Raw genomic sequence first — 13,835 nt, forward strand, 5'->3', positions numbered from 1 at the left:
GGGATGTCCAAACTTGGCAACTTGATTGGGGTGGTCCGCCAGCAGCCTGCGGAAGGGCAACGGAGTCGGACAGCAGTGAAGCTGAGGAAGAACATGGGCCAGTCCTGGAGGTTGGGGAATGCCCAGATGAGGGCTCTGCATTGGAGGCTGAGGTGGGGCCAGGGCCATGTAGGAGTGAGGTGTGGACTCCAGAGCCTCCAGAGACTGACAGTAGTGAGGCAGAGGAACAGGAGGAGCCTGTTCCTAATGCACGCATGAGAAGAGCTGCCAGAAGGCAAGAGCAGCTCAAGCAAAGAGGACGACTTGGGAGTAGGGCCAAGAGATGATTGGCCCCTCCCATAAGGCTTAAAACAGACCAGCAACAGCGTTTGGGCTTTGCCGGAAAACAATGTTGGTAGCTTTGTCTTCTTGCATTTATTTTTGTATCGATGTCTTCTGAATGTTTACCAAGAAAGGCCTTTGGCAGTTTGCCTAATTGGACCAAGGTTTGCGATAGGACCGAGGAATTTGTGTTGGGAGGAATTTGCTTTACTTTAGTTGAACTACGCTGAGAATGAAATAATTCTCAGCTGTTCGAATAAAGTTTGTTTGTTTTTTCACTGACTGCATTTCCTACTACCTACTTGGGCCTGGGTCACAACATTTGAAGACTTGTGAACTTCAACTCCCAGAATTCCTCAGCCAGGGAATTCTGGAAGTTGAAGTCTCCACGTTGCCCAGGTTAGACACCCCTTGCCTTAGATTTTTGCACAGCACCTTCTGTGCCGTTTGCTTTGTGATGCTAACCCAGATTATTTCAGCTCCATTCCTTAACCATCCCCTTTAAAAAAAAAAGATTTTGGTGGGGATTCTAGCATCACTTCCCCTTGCAACACAGTATTCCCCTGAATTAGCCTTGCTTCCTTACTGCAGGACCATTGCAGTTTTAGGTTTCCAGGCAGCATTATTAGAGGAGGAGGCTGGGACGTGTCTGGAAACAGGGGTCTAACTGCAGCCATTAAGGCTTTCCTTGAACCTTCACTGGGTGCTGGGGGGTGGGGTGAGCTGCTGATTTCATATCACTATACTGTAGCATAAACTCTTTTTGCCTTCTACGCTTTTCCTACAGCAGCTTTTCTGGCTGTACAGGTTGAGTTAGAAAAATGTGTGTCACCTTGGAGGTGCTGGTGAGATCCTGCACTGTAACGAAAGAACAGCGTACATATTGACGTTGGTGTCTGCTGCTAGTTTGCAATCTGGAACTGACATTTCCTGCGATTTCACGTTGATCAGGATGTGAGCCAGATGTTTTGGACTACATATCCCCAGCCAACAAGATCAATGGGCCAAGTGTCCGAGGGTGAGAGAAAATGTATTGCAAGCATTTAGGGAGAGCTCGAGATTGGTGGGGAGCATAAATGAGGATTATGAGCCAGAAGCTTAATGCTGTTGCAAACTGAACCATCTTCCTGGATTTGTTTGTTTTTATTGCCATACCAGGAGGGGGGAAAAATGAGAAAAACACTGTTGTGGTCCATTGTTTCTTCTAGCAGCTCTTGAGAAAACTTAGTTGGGTTTGGTACTTCCTATTTGCAAGAATTCCTCTGAGGATAAATAATAATTTCTTTTCTCGGAGTGAAGATCACTCAAGTCTATGGTTTACTGAACAGCAAGCAGAAATTATGATTCTTGAATAGGTGCCTGGGTTGTTGTTTTCCTTCACATCATGGCCCTTTGCATATCTTCATGGGGGATCTGGCTCTTATCAATTCCAGACTTAACACCCCTGGTAGGAGCTTAGAAGCTATATAAGTCTCCCTGAGATGAGACATGTTTAACCTCGCTGCACTTTTCGTAAGCTTGTGCACTATGACTAATCTTATATCCATCACGTGCCCATTTTCTAGTCCTTAAATATTTAGACTCTATGCGTCTTTTCCTGTGGTGACAGTGTGACTTTAAGGAATTGCTGACAAAGGCCACTTGCCATTGCAATCAGAACCAAGATTATCTGGCTCAAACATCCAGATGGGCAATTTTGTTTTAGGACAGCTGACAACTCCAGTTCGGCACAGTAGAGCCTCGCTATTTTTCCTTCCTAAAATCCTTCATTTCGCACCTCACTTTTTCCCTGCTGGTCAATACTGCTTCACACTTTTGCAGGAAATATATATTTATATAAGCAGTGGTGAGATTCAAATAATTTAACAACCGGTTCTGTGGTTGTGGCTAGGTGGGCATGGCTAGGTGGGCATGTGACTGGGTGGGTGTGGACAACTTGATGTCACTCACTTGTGAGTCCTGTCCTGTTTCTTTGCGCTGGCTGTACACCCCATTGCCTGCTGGTGTTGGTGTCGCTCACGGCCAGACACGGCCAGGAGGACAGCCTGCTGATGAGCTTCAGGTTGGCACTGTCCTGATGTGTCCCGCTGTTCTCCTGGCCCATCGCTGCTGTCACTGCCCTGTTCTTCAGGCTGGCTGAAGCTGCTTGGAAGGCAGCTGCCACAGCCTGTCCTTGCTACTTAAAGGCAGCTTCCAAGGCAGGAAACGTTCGGGCAAATCATCTCCTTCTCAGCCTGAAACACACAGAGAGCATGCACACATCTCACAGCTCCGGGACCTTCTGTGAGGAAGCTGCCCCCCCCACCCCCGAGAAGCTGCATGACTATGCTAGCTGGAAAAGCACTCTCTCTCCCCCCTGGCCAGGAACCGCATGGCCGTGCGGTTCCTGACCAGGGGGAAGAAAGCGCTCTCCCAGCTAGCATGGCCATGCAGCTTCTAAGCCGGCATTCAGAGGCAAGCAGGAAGCTCCGGGAAGTGCAGAAATGGAGCTGCAGCGCTGGCAGCAAAGCAAGACAGGCAAGCCCCGGGAGAGGGGGAGGCAGCTAGCTAGCTAGGCTGCGAGTACCGCGTATGATGGAGATGCAGCAGCGGTGAAGCTAGCCAGGCAAGGCTGGGGACAGAAGGGGGGACAGCGCAGGGGTGGCAGCCTAGGCCGGCCCAGGAGTCAGCACTTGACCGAGGCTTTCCACGGTGGCAGGAGGCTGGGCAGGCCGGCCCGGCAATCAACTTGACCAGGGCTTGCGGCCAGGGGTGGTATTGACTTTATTAGCTACCGGTTCGCAAATGTGAGCAACCACCTCCGCACGCGCCACCTCTGCACATGCGCAGGACCTTCTGTGCATGCACAGAGCATAAAAAGAGGACGTGATGACGTCTGGATGGGTGGGCGCGGCCTCCAGCAGCTGCAGTTACCAGTTCGTCCAAATTGGGTAGAACTGGCAGAATCCCACCACTGTATAAAAGCCAACAAATTCAGTTTGAATAATTCCTCCTTAAATAGACGGATATATGGTTCTGGTTAAGATCTCTGCTTAAGAGAAAAAATCAGAGTTTTGAGTGATTCTAACTCTGGGCACATCCTTGGTTGCCAGTTTGCTTTGTTTGACTTGATTTGTATTACTTTTTTATGATTATTTTTTAGTTGTTTGTAAGCTGCCCAGAGTTGTGAGTTAGGTGGCCATAAGGGGAAGGCAGGAAGGCAAAGAAACTCTGCTAGCCAAGCAGCCAAGATAGGGCAGGATCCTTATTTGTACCAAAGTCGTTACAACAGGGAACAGGCAAATTTGAGGGTGAGGAGGCCACACGTGTCAAAATTGAAGGACTAAAAATTGGAGAACTTTAAACAGATTTATTCAGATCTGAAACAGATCAAGCATCCCTTTCCTTACAGTTTAGCTCACAAGTACAGAATTTGGTCAGCAATGATGGGAAATGTAGCCCAAGGTTCTGGAAGATACCGCTTTGAGAAAAAGTACTTTACCACAAATGGGTCAACACATTGCTATCTTCCCTCTGCTTACTCTGTTTCAATAAATTGGTTTTGTCTCCTCTCACCTCAAAGACACCATTAGAATCAACTGCCATGTACCGTTGTATGGGAATAAGCTGTAAACTGTCTTTACTGCCTTCTCTCTAAATTGTCTTCTATTTTAGTGAGAGATGGTTGTTCTCATTGATAGACGCTTTTTGGGGGTCTTCCTTATGAAGAATAATCATGCTTTTGGTAATGTCTTGCAAGTATGCTGAAATATATGACACATACACAGCTGCACAACATTCATCTTCAGATGAATTCCTGATGACTGAGTATATGTGGCCAACAGATTTTATTTGAAGAATCACACTAACGTTTCTTCATATTTTCAGAATGTTGGATCAAACTATGAATTGATCTCCTGCATAAAATTCAACGCTTGGCGACAGCAAATTGGGCCAAGAAATTAGCATTGACTTCTCCAAGCTACTCATGGCCTGTTGTGTGGGGATCATCAGGTAATTTGCTTAATTATACTTATTTTACTGATTTATACTCATACTAACTAAAATATGTCTTGTCCTTCAAAACTGGTTTCCCAGGACAATTTTTTTATGAATCAAGTAGAATAACCACTAGAGTTTGGAAGTTCTGTGTAAGTGCATCTACCTGGTGAATTTGAATGTTGTTGAGAACATAATTGGGCAAGATATAAAATATAAAACTATTTTGCGGTGGTCATATCAATACCACTTTCATCAAGAATTCTGATTGAAGTCTTAAAATAGTGGGGTTAGAGGTAGCCTGCTGTATGTATACCTGAACTGGGTTCCCTCAATCTCTCTGCTTTTACAATGTAAATCTATAGGTATCTTTGTGAAGAATTGCCTCCAGAAAAATTCCACCAGCTTGTGGCATGTACCCTCAACTTAATATGTGGTCTAGAACTGAAGCTAGACCAGTGATAGATAACTTGTCATTTATAAGATGTTGCTGAACTACCATTCCTAGAATTCTCTACCATTAGCCATGCAAGCTGGGAATACCAGGCGTCGGGGTTATAATTCACAATCTTTGAAATGTCACAATATTTGCCTGTCCCTTCTGAGGCCAAAAGAAGCTGGCAGTAAGGGAAAGCTTTATTTATTTAATTTTTAATCTACCTTCATTATTTTTATAAATAACTCAAGGCAGCGAACGTATCTTATACTGCTTCCTCCTCCTATTTTACTCGTAACAACCATCTTGTGAGGTGATTTGGGCTGAGAGTGAGTGACTGGCCCAAAGTTTTCCCTGCCAGACTAGAACTCACAGACTCCTGGTTTCTTGCTTGGAGCCTTAACCACTAGACCAAACCGGCCTCTCAGACTGGACAGCCATGACTTGCATTGCCTGTTAAGTGTCTCTCTGGCCTCCAAACTGGTCCTCCCCAACCCCAAGGCATATCCTGTTCTGATATCACCTCGTTGTGATTGAGCCCAGGTATAAACTACTTGATCAGCAGCTTCAAAGGGATTGTAACTGCTGCAGCAATTTGTGTTCCAGTTCACTCATCCTTTTGCATAAGTGCTGATTCAGACACCAGGAAACCCGGCAGAAGAGTTGTTAGGGGTTTTGTCTGGACCTGCCTCGCCTGGTCCTTCCTGCACAGCAACTCAGGTGGGAGGAAGCCTCTGTTATCAACAGCTGGTTACTTTCCTTGTCACGGAAAGGCCTTGCGACTTGTTCCTTTTCCCACCCTTCCCACCTGCGGAGGAGGAGAAGGGAGTGGAAAAAGGAGAAGCTCTCTGCTGAATTATGACCTCATCTCCAGAGCAGGAGGTGCCCCGTGAAGTTGGATGACAGGTCTTCTTTGTGCTGGGACAGGGTCTGGAGAAGCACGGTCTGGCGAAAAAGGCAGAAAGGAAGCTCTAAGGATGGTCCCCAAGATGCCGACTGCCAAGTCCAAACAAAAAGATAAATTGAGCTATGAAAGCTCATTGGATATGTAACCATATGGTTAATTTTCCACTTAAGCCATTAGTAACTTCTGGGCTGCCGCTTCTCATTTTCAACAAGACAAGCAGAAATCATAATCCAACAGGCTAAAATCACTCCCTTCCTTTTTCTCCAAACATTTCCACTCCAGAAGTGACCGACATTGTCACAAGATTTGAGTGCCACAGTCAATAACACTGAAAGTTTGTGAACACACAGTCAATCTTATCACTCTTTTCAAACAACTATAATCAGTGTGCCTGGTGTTGAGGCTTCAGCCATACATCTCTGTGTTCTTTCATGTGGCCAAAGCAGGAGACCTCATGGGAAATGCCACAAAACTGTCTTTCCCAATTCCTTTTTATTGTTGTTATTGTTGTTTTGGTGCCTTCAGAGTAATCTCGCAAACCCGAAAAAGTTGCTGCTACTTTAAGAAATCCAATCATGTTATTGAAAGTACTGTTCAAGCAGCCATATTATTATTATTGTCCTGGTTGGTCCCATAATCAGCCTAATATTGAGACTGAGTTAGCGTTTTGGATTTTGTCCACCTATCAAGGACTTCAATTTCTGAATTTTGTCCACCTGCCAAGCCTTTTCAAGGACTTGGAATAGGCAGATGTTGTTGTTTAATAATATTGTCACAGGATGTAAGTTGTTACAAGCTGCTTTTTAAGTGTGAGATGTTTTGTAGCAGGTACTTATTTGTTTGAATTGCAGTCTCAGAGCATTTTAGCTTTATTTTTTATTACTTTGTCTATTTTGTGGTCCCACCAGTTCTTGCAGGTACGTCGTATTTCTTGCAGAGATTCCAATATACCATTGTTGCTACTTTGTCATACCTTTATTTGTAATCTATCTATGTGATCTTGCAGCAACTAGCCAGGTGATCCACTGTTTCTTCAGTTTCTTGCTGTCCATTGCTGTCTTCCCAGTTCAGGTTTTGTATGCATTTGTCCTTAAGTCTTAGTAATGTGTGCAGCCAGAATTACCCCCTCTGTTTCTTTCTTCAAGTTTCCTGCTCTTAGCTACTGCTAGGTCTTCTTATCTGCTTTGCCTTCTATTTTCTTTCTTTTTTTTTTTTTGATAAATAATTTTTATTTCCATTTTCCAACATCATATTTATGTACAAACTATTATCCATCATTAATCATTAATTTTTATTTATTACTGATTCAGGCCTGCTCGATTGCCACTTCCTTTCTTCACAACCACCCTCTCTACCCTCTACTACTTTCCCATCCATCCTCATCTCCTTCACTTTACTACTTCCTCTCCTCCTTCTCCACTCCTCCCTTCTTCCACCCTATCTAACCTTCTTATTCCCCTCCTCCTTCTCTACTCATTCCTACCTACTTTCTTCCCTCCTTCTACTCCTCTCTCCTTTTCTTCCTGAAATGGCAGTCGAGCATCCCCAATATCATTTAAAAATTTTTAATTTCATATCTTCAAAAATTACTGTACATTAATAATCAATCCATGTATCATTCCCCCCCACTTCCCCCCCAGACTTCCCAGAGCAAATACCGGGTATTATGACCAACAATCACAAACTAACGTATACAAAGCCTTCTATTTTCTTCATGTACTGGACAAATAATATTTTGCCTTCCATTTATCTTTTCTGTTCTTTGTTTGGGCTTTCGTGTAGGCCAGTTGGTCTCTTCAGTACCAAGTAAGCCTTCATGGTACACTTGTTTCAGTGCATCTTCTTCACTGTCCTTCAGATATTCTTCCAATGCCCTTTTTTCCTTCTTCAGCTCTCTGATGTACTTGCCACTTTCCATACACACCCATTTTCCTTGGTGAACTGAGTCTGTGATATCATTGTGTGGATTGGCTTTTGATTCTGCTTGTGTACAGTTCACTCTTCTACTGCACGGGTGTCAAACTCGTGGCATCACATGACCTATCGCTACTTTTTTCCCCTTCGCAGAGCTGGGGTAGGCGTGGCCTGCACAGGATGCATCCAGCCCGCGGGCCGCTAGTTTGACACCCCTGTGAATGACTGGAATTATTCAGATGTTCGTTGCCTTGATAGTATTTCATTAATTGATTTTGGACTTTAAGATCTTCTTCCTTCCCATGATATATATTCATTTCTGACCTTTTTCTTGACTTCAGTTTGTTTAATGGTATCAGCCTGAAGGATGCCCAGCTATTTGTCCCAATTGTCTTCATCCAGACTCTTGATGTTATTTCCGTAGGGCATTTTGATTCCTTCAGTCTTCACTATTTTCTTCCTGTTGCTAGTAAGGGTGGTACATTTGTCCAGTCCTTTGCAGTATCTTGGCTGTACATTCAGACAGTGTTGAGCAGCAGAAATTCCATTTCAATTGGTGTTTTCCCATTCAGCATCAGATCATCCATTTCTGGGTTTTCCCGGAGGTCAGATGAATTTCTGAATCCTTTTTAAGGCCTGTCCAGGGCCCTGTGGATGGGCTTGGGCCTTGCTTAGCATTTCAAAATCAACCAAGTACAGCTAGGTGCTGCCACCTGCTGACTGCAGCTTTCACTAGTGAACGCAGGACACCCAATAATTTGCAAGGATAGAGAAACTGCTTTTAGAGAGAGAGAAACCTATAAATCTATGCCCACAACCACCTAACCCAATCGAGAATCTTGTTAGCAGAACCAATACTGTGCAGGAAATAGCTTTAAACTACCCAGAGCAATAATAATAATAATAACAATCATCATCATCTCAAAACAAAAAAAAAAATGTCATGGTATAAAAGAATCCAGGATGTAGTTAATGAATAATGAACTGATGGAAGAGATGGGAAAACAAAAACCTGGGACAAGTGGAAGTAAGAAAATATTAAATGTTGCTTATTGAAACAATAAGGTTAATCATTGTTCTACCATCCCTATAACTGCATCTGCCAGGGGGAATTTTTTTCTGTTTGTCATCAGTTTCCTATCATCCCACGGGAGCGGGGAAGTGGGTTTTCTGATTCATAGGACAGCTGAATGACAGTTCCCCTACTCCAGGGGTCTGCAAACTTGGCTCTTTTAAGACTTGTGGACTTCAACTCCTAGAGTTCCTCAGCCAGAACTCTGGGAGTTGAAGTCCACAAGTCTTAAAAGAGCCAAGTTTGTAGATTCCTGCCCTAGTCAACTTTATGGGTCAACTTTTCATCAGTAGAGCTGGTTCTTGTGTACCAGGAGGTACAGCCTGAGGTTGTGGGGTCGTCTGTAGCTCCCAGCACACTCATCGAGATGTGACTATACAAGTAGTCCTCGACTTGCAACAGTTCATTTAGTGACCGTTCAAAGTTACAACAGCACTGGGAAAAGTGACTTATGACCGTTTTTCACACTGGCAACCACTGTAGCCTCCCCATGGTTATGTGATCAAAATCCAGACAGCTGCTTGGCAACTGACTCGTATTTATGATGGTTGCAGTGTCTCGGGAACATGTGATCCCCTTTTACGACTTTCCGACAAGCAAAGTCAACGGGGTAGCCAGATTCCCTTAACAACCACCTTGCTAACTTAACAACTGCAGTGATTCGCTTTAACCACCATGGCAAGAATGGTCGTAAAATGGGGGGCAAATTCACTTAGCAACAGAAATTTTGAGCTCAATTGTGGTCGTACGTCAAGGACTACCTGTAGTCACAGCCAAGTTATCTTTAGCCATCGAAAAGTCTTTTTATTGCTTCTCTTGAGGTGTTGATCTTCTCCGCCCGGTAAAAGAGTCTCTCGGTGTGATCCAGAGGCCTGTGTGAAGACCCGGCTTCATCCCCAGGAATTACAGGTGTTCAATGCATGGATGTTTATCTTGTATTTTGCTTTTTCTAAACAATGGTAATGGGGACCGGCAACTCCGTCACTAAAGTCGTAAAGCTCAACGTCGTGTGGTTGTTGTGCCCACTTAAAGCAGTTGCTGCAGTCCCGGTTGCTATTGTTAGGCGAATCCTGCACAGTCATAGTGCCACACAGTCCCATGATTGCCTTTTGCATTCACTTGCTGGGTGCTTGACTTTGCTTGTTGGATGCTGACAGGGAAGGTCACCAGTGGCGGATATGTGGCCATGGGATGCTGCGACTAATCGTAATTATGAACCCGTGGCCAAGCACCCAAATCATGATCATGTGATTGCAGGGACACTGTGACAGCCACAACTATGAGGAAGGGTGATAAGTCTCCTTATTCAATGCCACTGTAAGTTTGAGCAATCACTGAATGAGTACTTACTGAATGAGGGCCACTCGTTATATGCCTCTGCAAGATGGGCAGCATAGAAGTTTAATAAATAGACAAACAAACAGTCCAGGAGAGCTCTGGATTGATGTGATTGAACAATTGATTTAGAAGACTTGTATGGCTGCCTGTCTCATACAATGAGACCATATGCACCAAGACAAATTCCTTGTGTGTCCAATCACACTTGGCCAACAAAAAATTCTATTTTATTCTGTTTTATGACTCCAGGCCACTCAAAACAATCCCTAAAAAGATGGGTAAAATCAAAACTACCCCCAGGAACCAGAGTAAATAACCTCCTATTCAAATCTGATCCCAGCCCATCATCTGGATGGTAGAACCAGCTTTTCATGTGATATATAAAGCAGCCCATCAAGACTTCCACCACTATGAAGCTGGGATCCCCTTGTATACCTTTTGGTAACACTGGAAGTGAAATGTTAATGGTTTATGGATTTGTGTATGGATAAGAGATGGTTTATGTGAAAAAGAGATAGTTGAATGTAATGCTAGAGGGCCGTGATGGGGAACCTATGGCTCGTGAGTTGTTGCCCCAGCTCAGCTCTGCCATGCATGCTTGCGCTTCCTGCCGGCTAGCTGGTTTTCGGGTCTTTGCCGTACATGTGCGGGGGGGGTGAGGCACATAAAGGAGACTTGTGCACATGCATGGGTTGCATGCGGGGAGCGTTGCCCGTGCATGTGCGGGGGTGGGGCACACAGGGGGTGGTTCGTGGCCTTATTGTATTATGGGTGTGTGCGGGTGCGCTTTTGGCACTCGGCGCCAAAAAGGTTAGCCATCACTGCTATAGGGCAGAGATATCCAACCTTGGCAACTTTTAACATTTATGGACTTCCACTCCCCAGCTTGCAAGATCCAAAGTTACTTCTTTCTATTTTTATTACACATACACACACACGCACACACACAGATTATATATCTGTACACCTTGTATTCTTGTTTTACTTTCTCTTCTTTTTGAGTCTAGTTTGTACTTTTTAGCTATTGTTATTGACATTTTCAATAAAAAATATTTTTAATTTTCCCCCCCATAACTTGAAAATAAGCATAGTGTTGTGTCTCGTCCGATCTCACCACAGCCGGGGCCTTCTTATCTGCTTCCGAACACGGAGAAATGTCCTAGTATGCCTCCCGGCCCCAGCCCTGGCTCCATGCCCAGACAGGCTGAAGAGGAGGAAGTATCTCCAGCCCCCAGCTCTGGCTCCATGCCCAGGCAAACGGAGCAACTAGACCCCTCCCCCTCCTCCACAGAATGTGAGCCTGAGGGAGGTCAATTGCCAACAGCTGCAGCACTCCAGACTGGAGTGACCCTCGCGTCAGAAGACTTGATAGACGGAGGCAACAGAAGGAAGGGAGGAGCAGGCCTGGATAAGTGCTGAGTCATAGAGCCACACCCCATGGCCTATATAAAGGACCTGCTTTCTGGCATTCTCTGAGTCAGGCAAAGTCTAAACATATCTTGCTGAAGTCACTTTCTGGTCTCCTGCCTGCCTTGAGGACTTTGCTAGGACTTTGGCAGAGCTGCAGAGGCACGCCTGATTTGGATTTCCCTGACCCGGCCGTCAGCGGAGGAGTGGGACACGACACATAGCTTGATATAAAATATGAGAATAACTGTTGTTATAGTGATCATTACAACCTTGCCTCTTTTCCCTGCAGGGAGTTAGGGAAAACGCTGAAAAAGCTGAAACGCTGACCACCATTTAATGTAATTGATTTATTACTTTATAGGCATAAATTATGATGGTTTCAGTGTTAACTTGCCTGAACAAGTCCTTCAGATTATTGCCAACACAATTTTCTATCATATAAAAAGTTTAATGCAACTTCTCACAGACATTGATCCCGCATCTGATAACTATAAATCACTGAGTGATGAATTATGAAATAATATATATGCATAATATGAATCAGCTAAAATCAATATTCTTGGGAGGTACACAGAGTGATAGCATGCAGCCAATTCTTTGTAGGCGGCTCCTCTAAAAACATGGATTTCATGCAGTCATTTGGTAGCTTCCCACAGGCCCAGCGTCTGATTTCTTTGAGGGATGCCTCCACACATAGGCAAGGCATATCTTCAAAGCATTGTGGCATAACCAACGATGGCCTTACTTACAGGCAGGATCTTGACATAAAAAGGAGGGTTAAGCAGCAGAAGAAACTACACTGAAGTGCTCCTGGAACTGCAGAGAAAGAATTATGTATCCCTTAGGGATCATGTGGAAAAACTCTCTGGCAGACTTTTTTTATGATATTCCACTATTATCACTGAAAAGTTACCTTCATTCCAAAATGTTTTATTTCTATCTCAATTTTCACAGGGAAAATACAATAGGCCTAAGCGTATCCTATCACTTTCCTGCTTTTAAAGAGTTAAATTTTAACAGTGGTCTACTATCTTTGTGATAACAAAGCGCACTTTCTCTTCTATCACTAGAACTTTTAGCCAACTTTTCCGGATGTGGCAGAGATACTCCCCATTCTTTTAGAATACAGTGGAGAAATATTTATACATCATTTAGTATTTATACCAGAGAATTGTTATTACTTTTAAGATTTTTTTAAAAAAAAATATTTAGTGACCAGTGGTACAGAATACAGAGCATATATTTTCCTTTTGTAGGCATTTGTTAATCATGCAAGTATGCAAAACAAGCTCATTCTGACAATCGTAGCCAAAAATGGATGCTGTTCAGATACATTGAGATACTCAGTTTAATCCAGGCCTGCAAGTAAACTGGAAGTACGGTTTTTTAGATGAATAATGGCTGAAACCTGAGTGTGTTCCTCAAAAAGGAGAAAAGGGCCTCCACATTCGGATAATTCCTTACAGAAGTCTTCTGAAAGGAGATAATCTGAAGGCTCATTGAAAGCAATTGGTAGATGGTGCTCTCCTTTATTAGGTATAGATTGTCTTTTGGTTTTTTTTTCTCTTTATATTCATCCTGCCCTCCAAGAACTCAAGGCAGAGCACATACCATTCACCCTTCAATTTTATGCGTGCAATGAACCTTTGAAGAAGACTTAAGCTGAGACATGACAACGGGCCAAATCACAATTGAATTGGGTTAATTATAAGACTTTTTCTTGACCACATCCAACATTTTAACCAGAGTATCAGAATGATGACCTAATCCAGTATGAGTTTTCTTGCTTTCTTTAAAGAACACTCTTAATTAAATTTATACGGCCAACTTACTCTATAAAAACTCTGGCAGGCATATATGATAAAAGCAAGTAAAACCCTAAATATCTGGGAAAGGAACAATGGTTTGACAACAATGAAATACCCAGGACCTGGCACTTATGCTTACCTGAGGCCTGGGGGAAGTGCCAAGTTTTCAGAATTTTTGTAACCATGGCCTGAGGGAAGACCAGATGTTCTTGGATGGTGGGATGTTCCAGAAGGCAGAGGCCCGAGAAAGCAAAACACAAAGGGTTTTTGGGAGTACAATTTAAGAGTCAAGAAGAGGGTGTTAAGTTCTTGGGCAAAGTGTAAATAACTTTTACAGGCATAATGAGGAACTATAAGCAGCTTATTGAGGTAGATCAATAATGAAATCTGAAGGAAATCAGGGAGCATATCACCTTATTTCTTATTCATACTTCTGCTTTCTTTTCTAGCTAATAAGGAGAATGTGTTGGGAAGCAGCCAGCCTGGAGTTAACCTGGAGTCACTACCCAACTGCAAATGGGCTAGGACCAACTGACTGACCCAAAGTTCCTTGGAACCGTATCTATTTGTTCCCAAGAGAAGGCTGCTACTGTGGGGAGATTCCTATATTGTAGAAAGTACGTAATAGTTAGCTTGAATTCTGCATGTGTG

Source organism: Ahaetulla prasina, chromosome 1, assembly GCF_028640845.1.
Source record: "Ahaetulla prasina isolate Xishuangbanna chromosome 1, ASM2864084v1, whole genome shotgun sequence".
Taxonomy (NCBI): domain Eukaryota; kingdom Metazoa; phylum Chordata; class Lepidosauria; order Squamata; family Colubridae; genus Ahaetulla; species Ahaetulla prasina.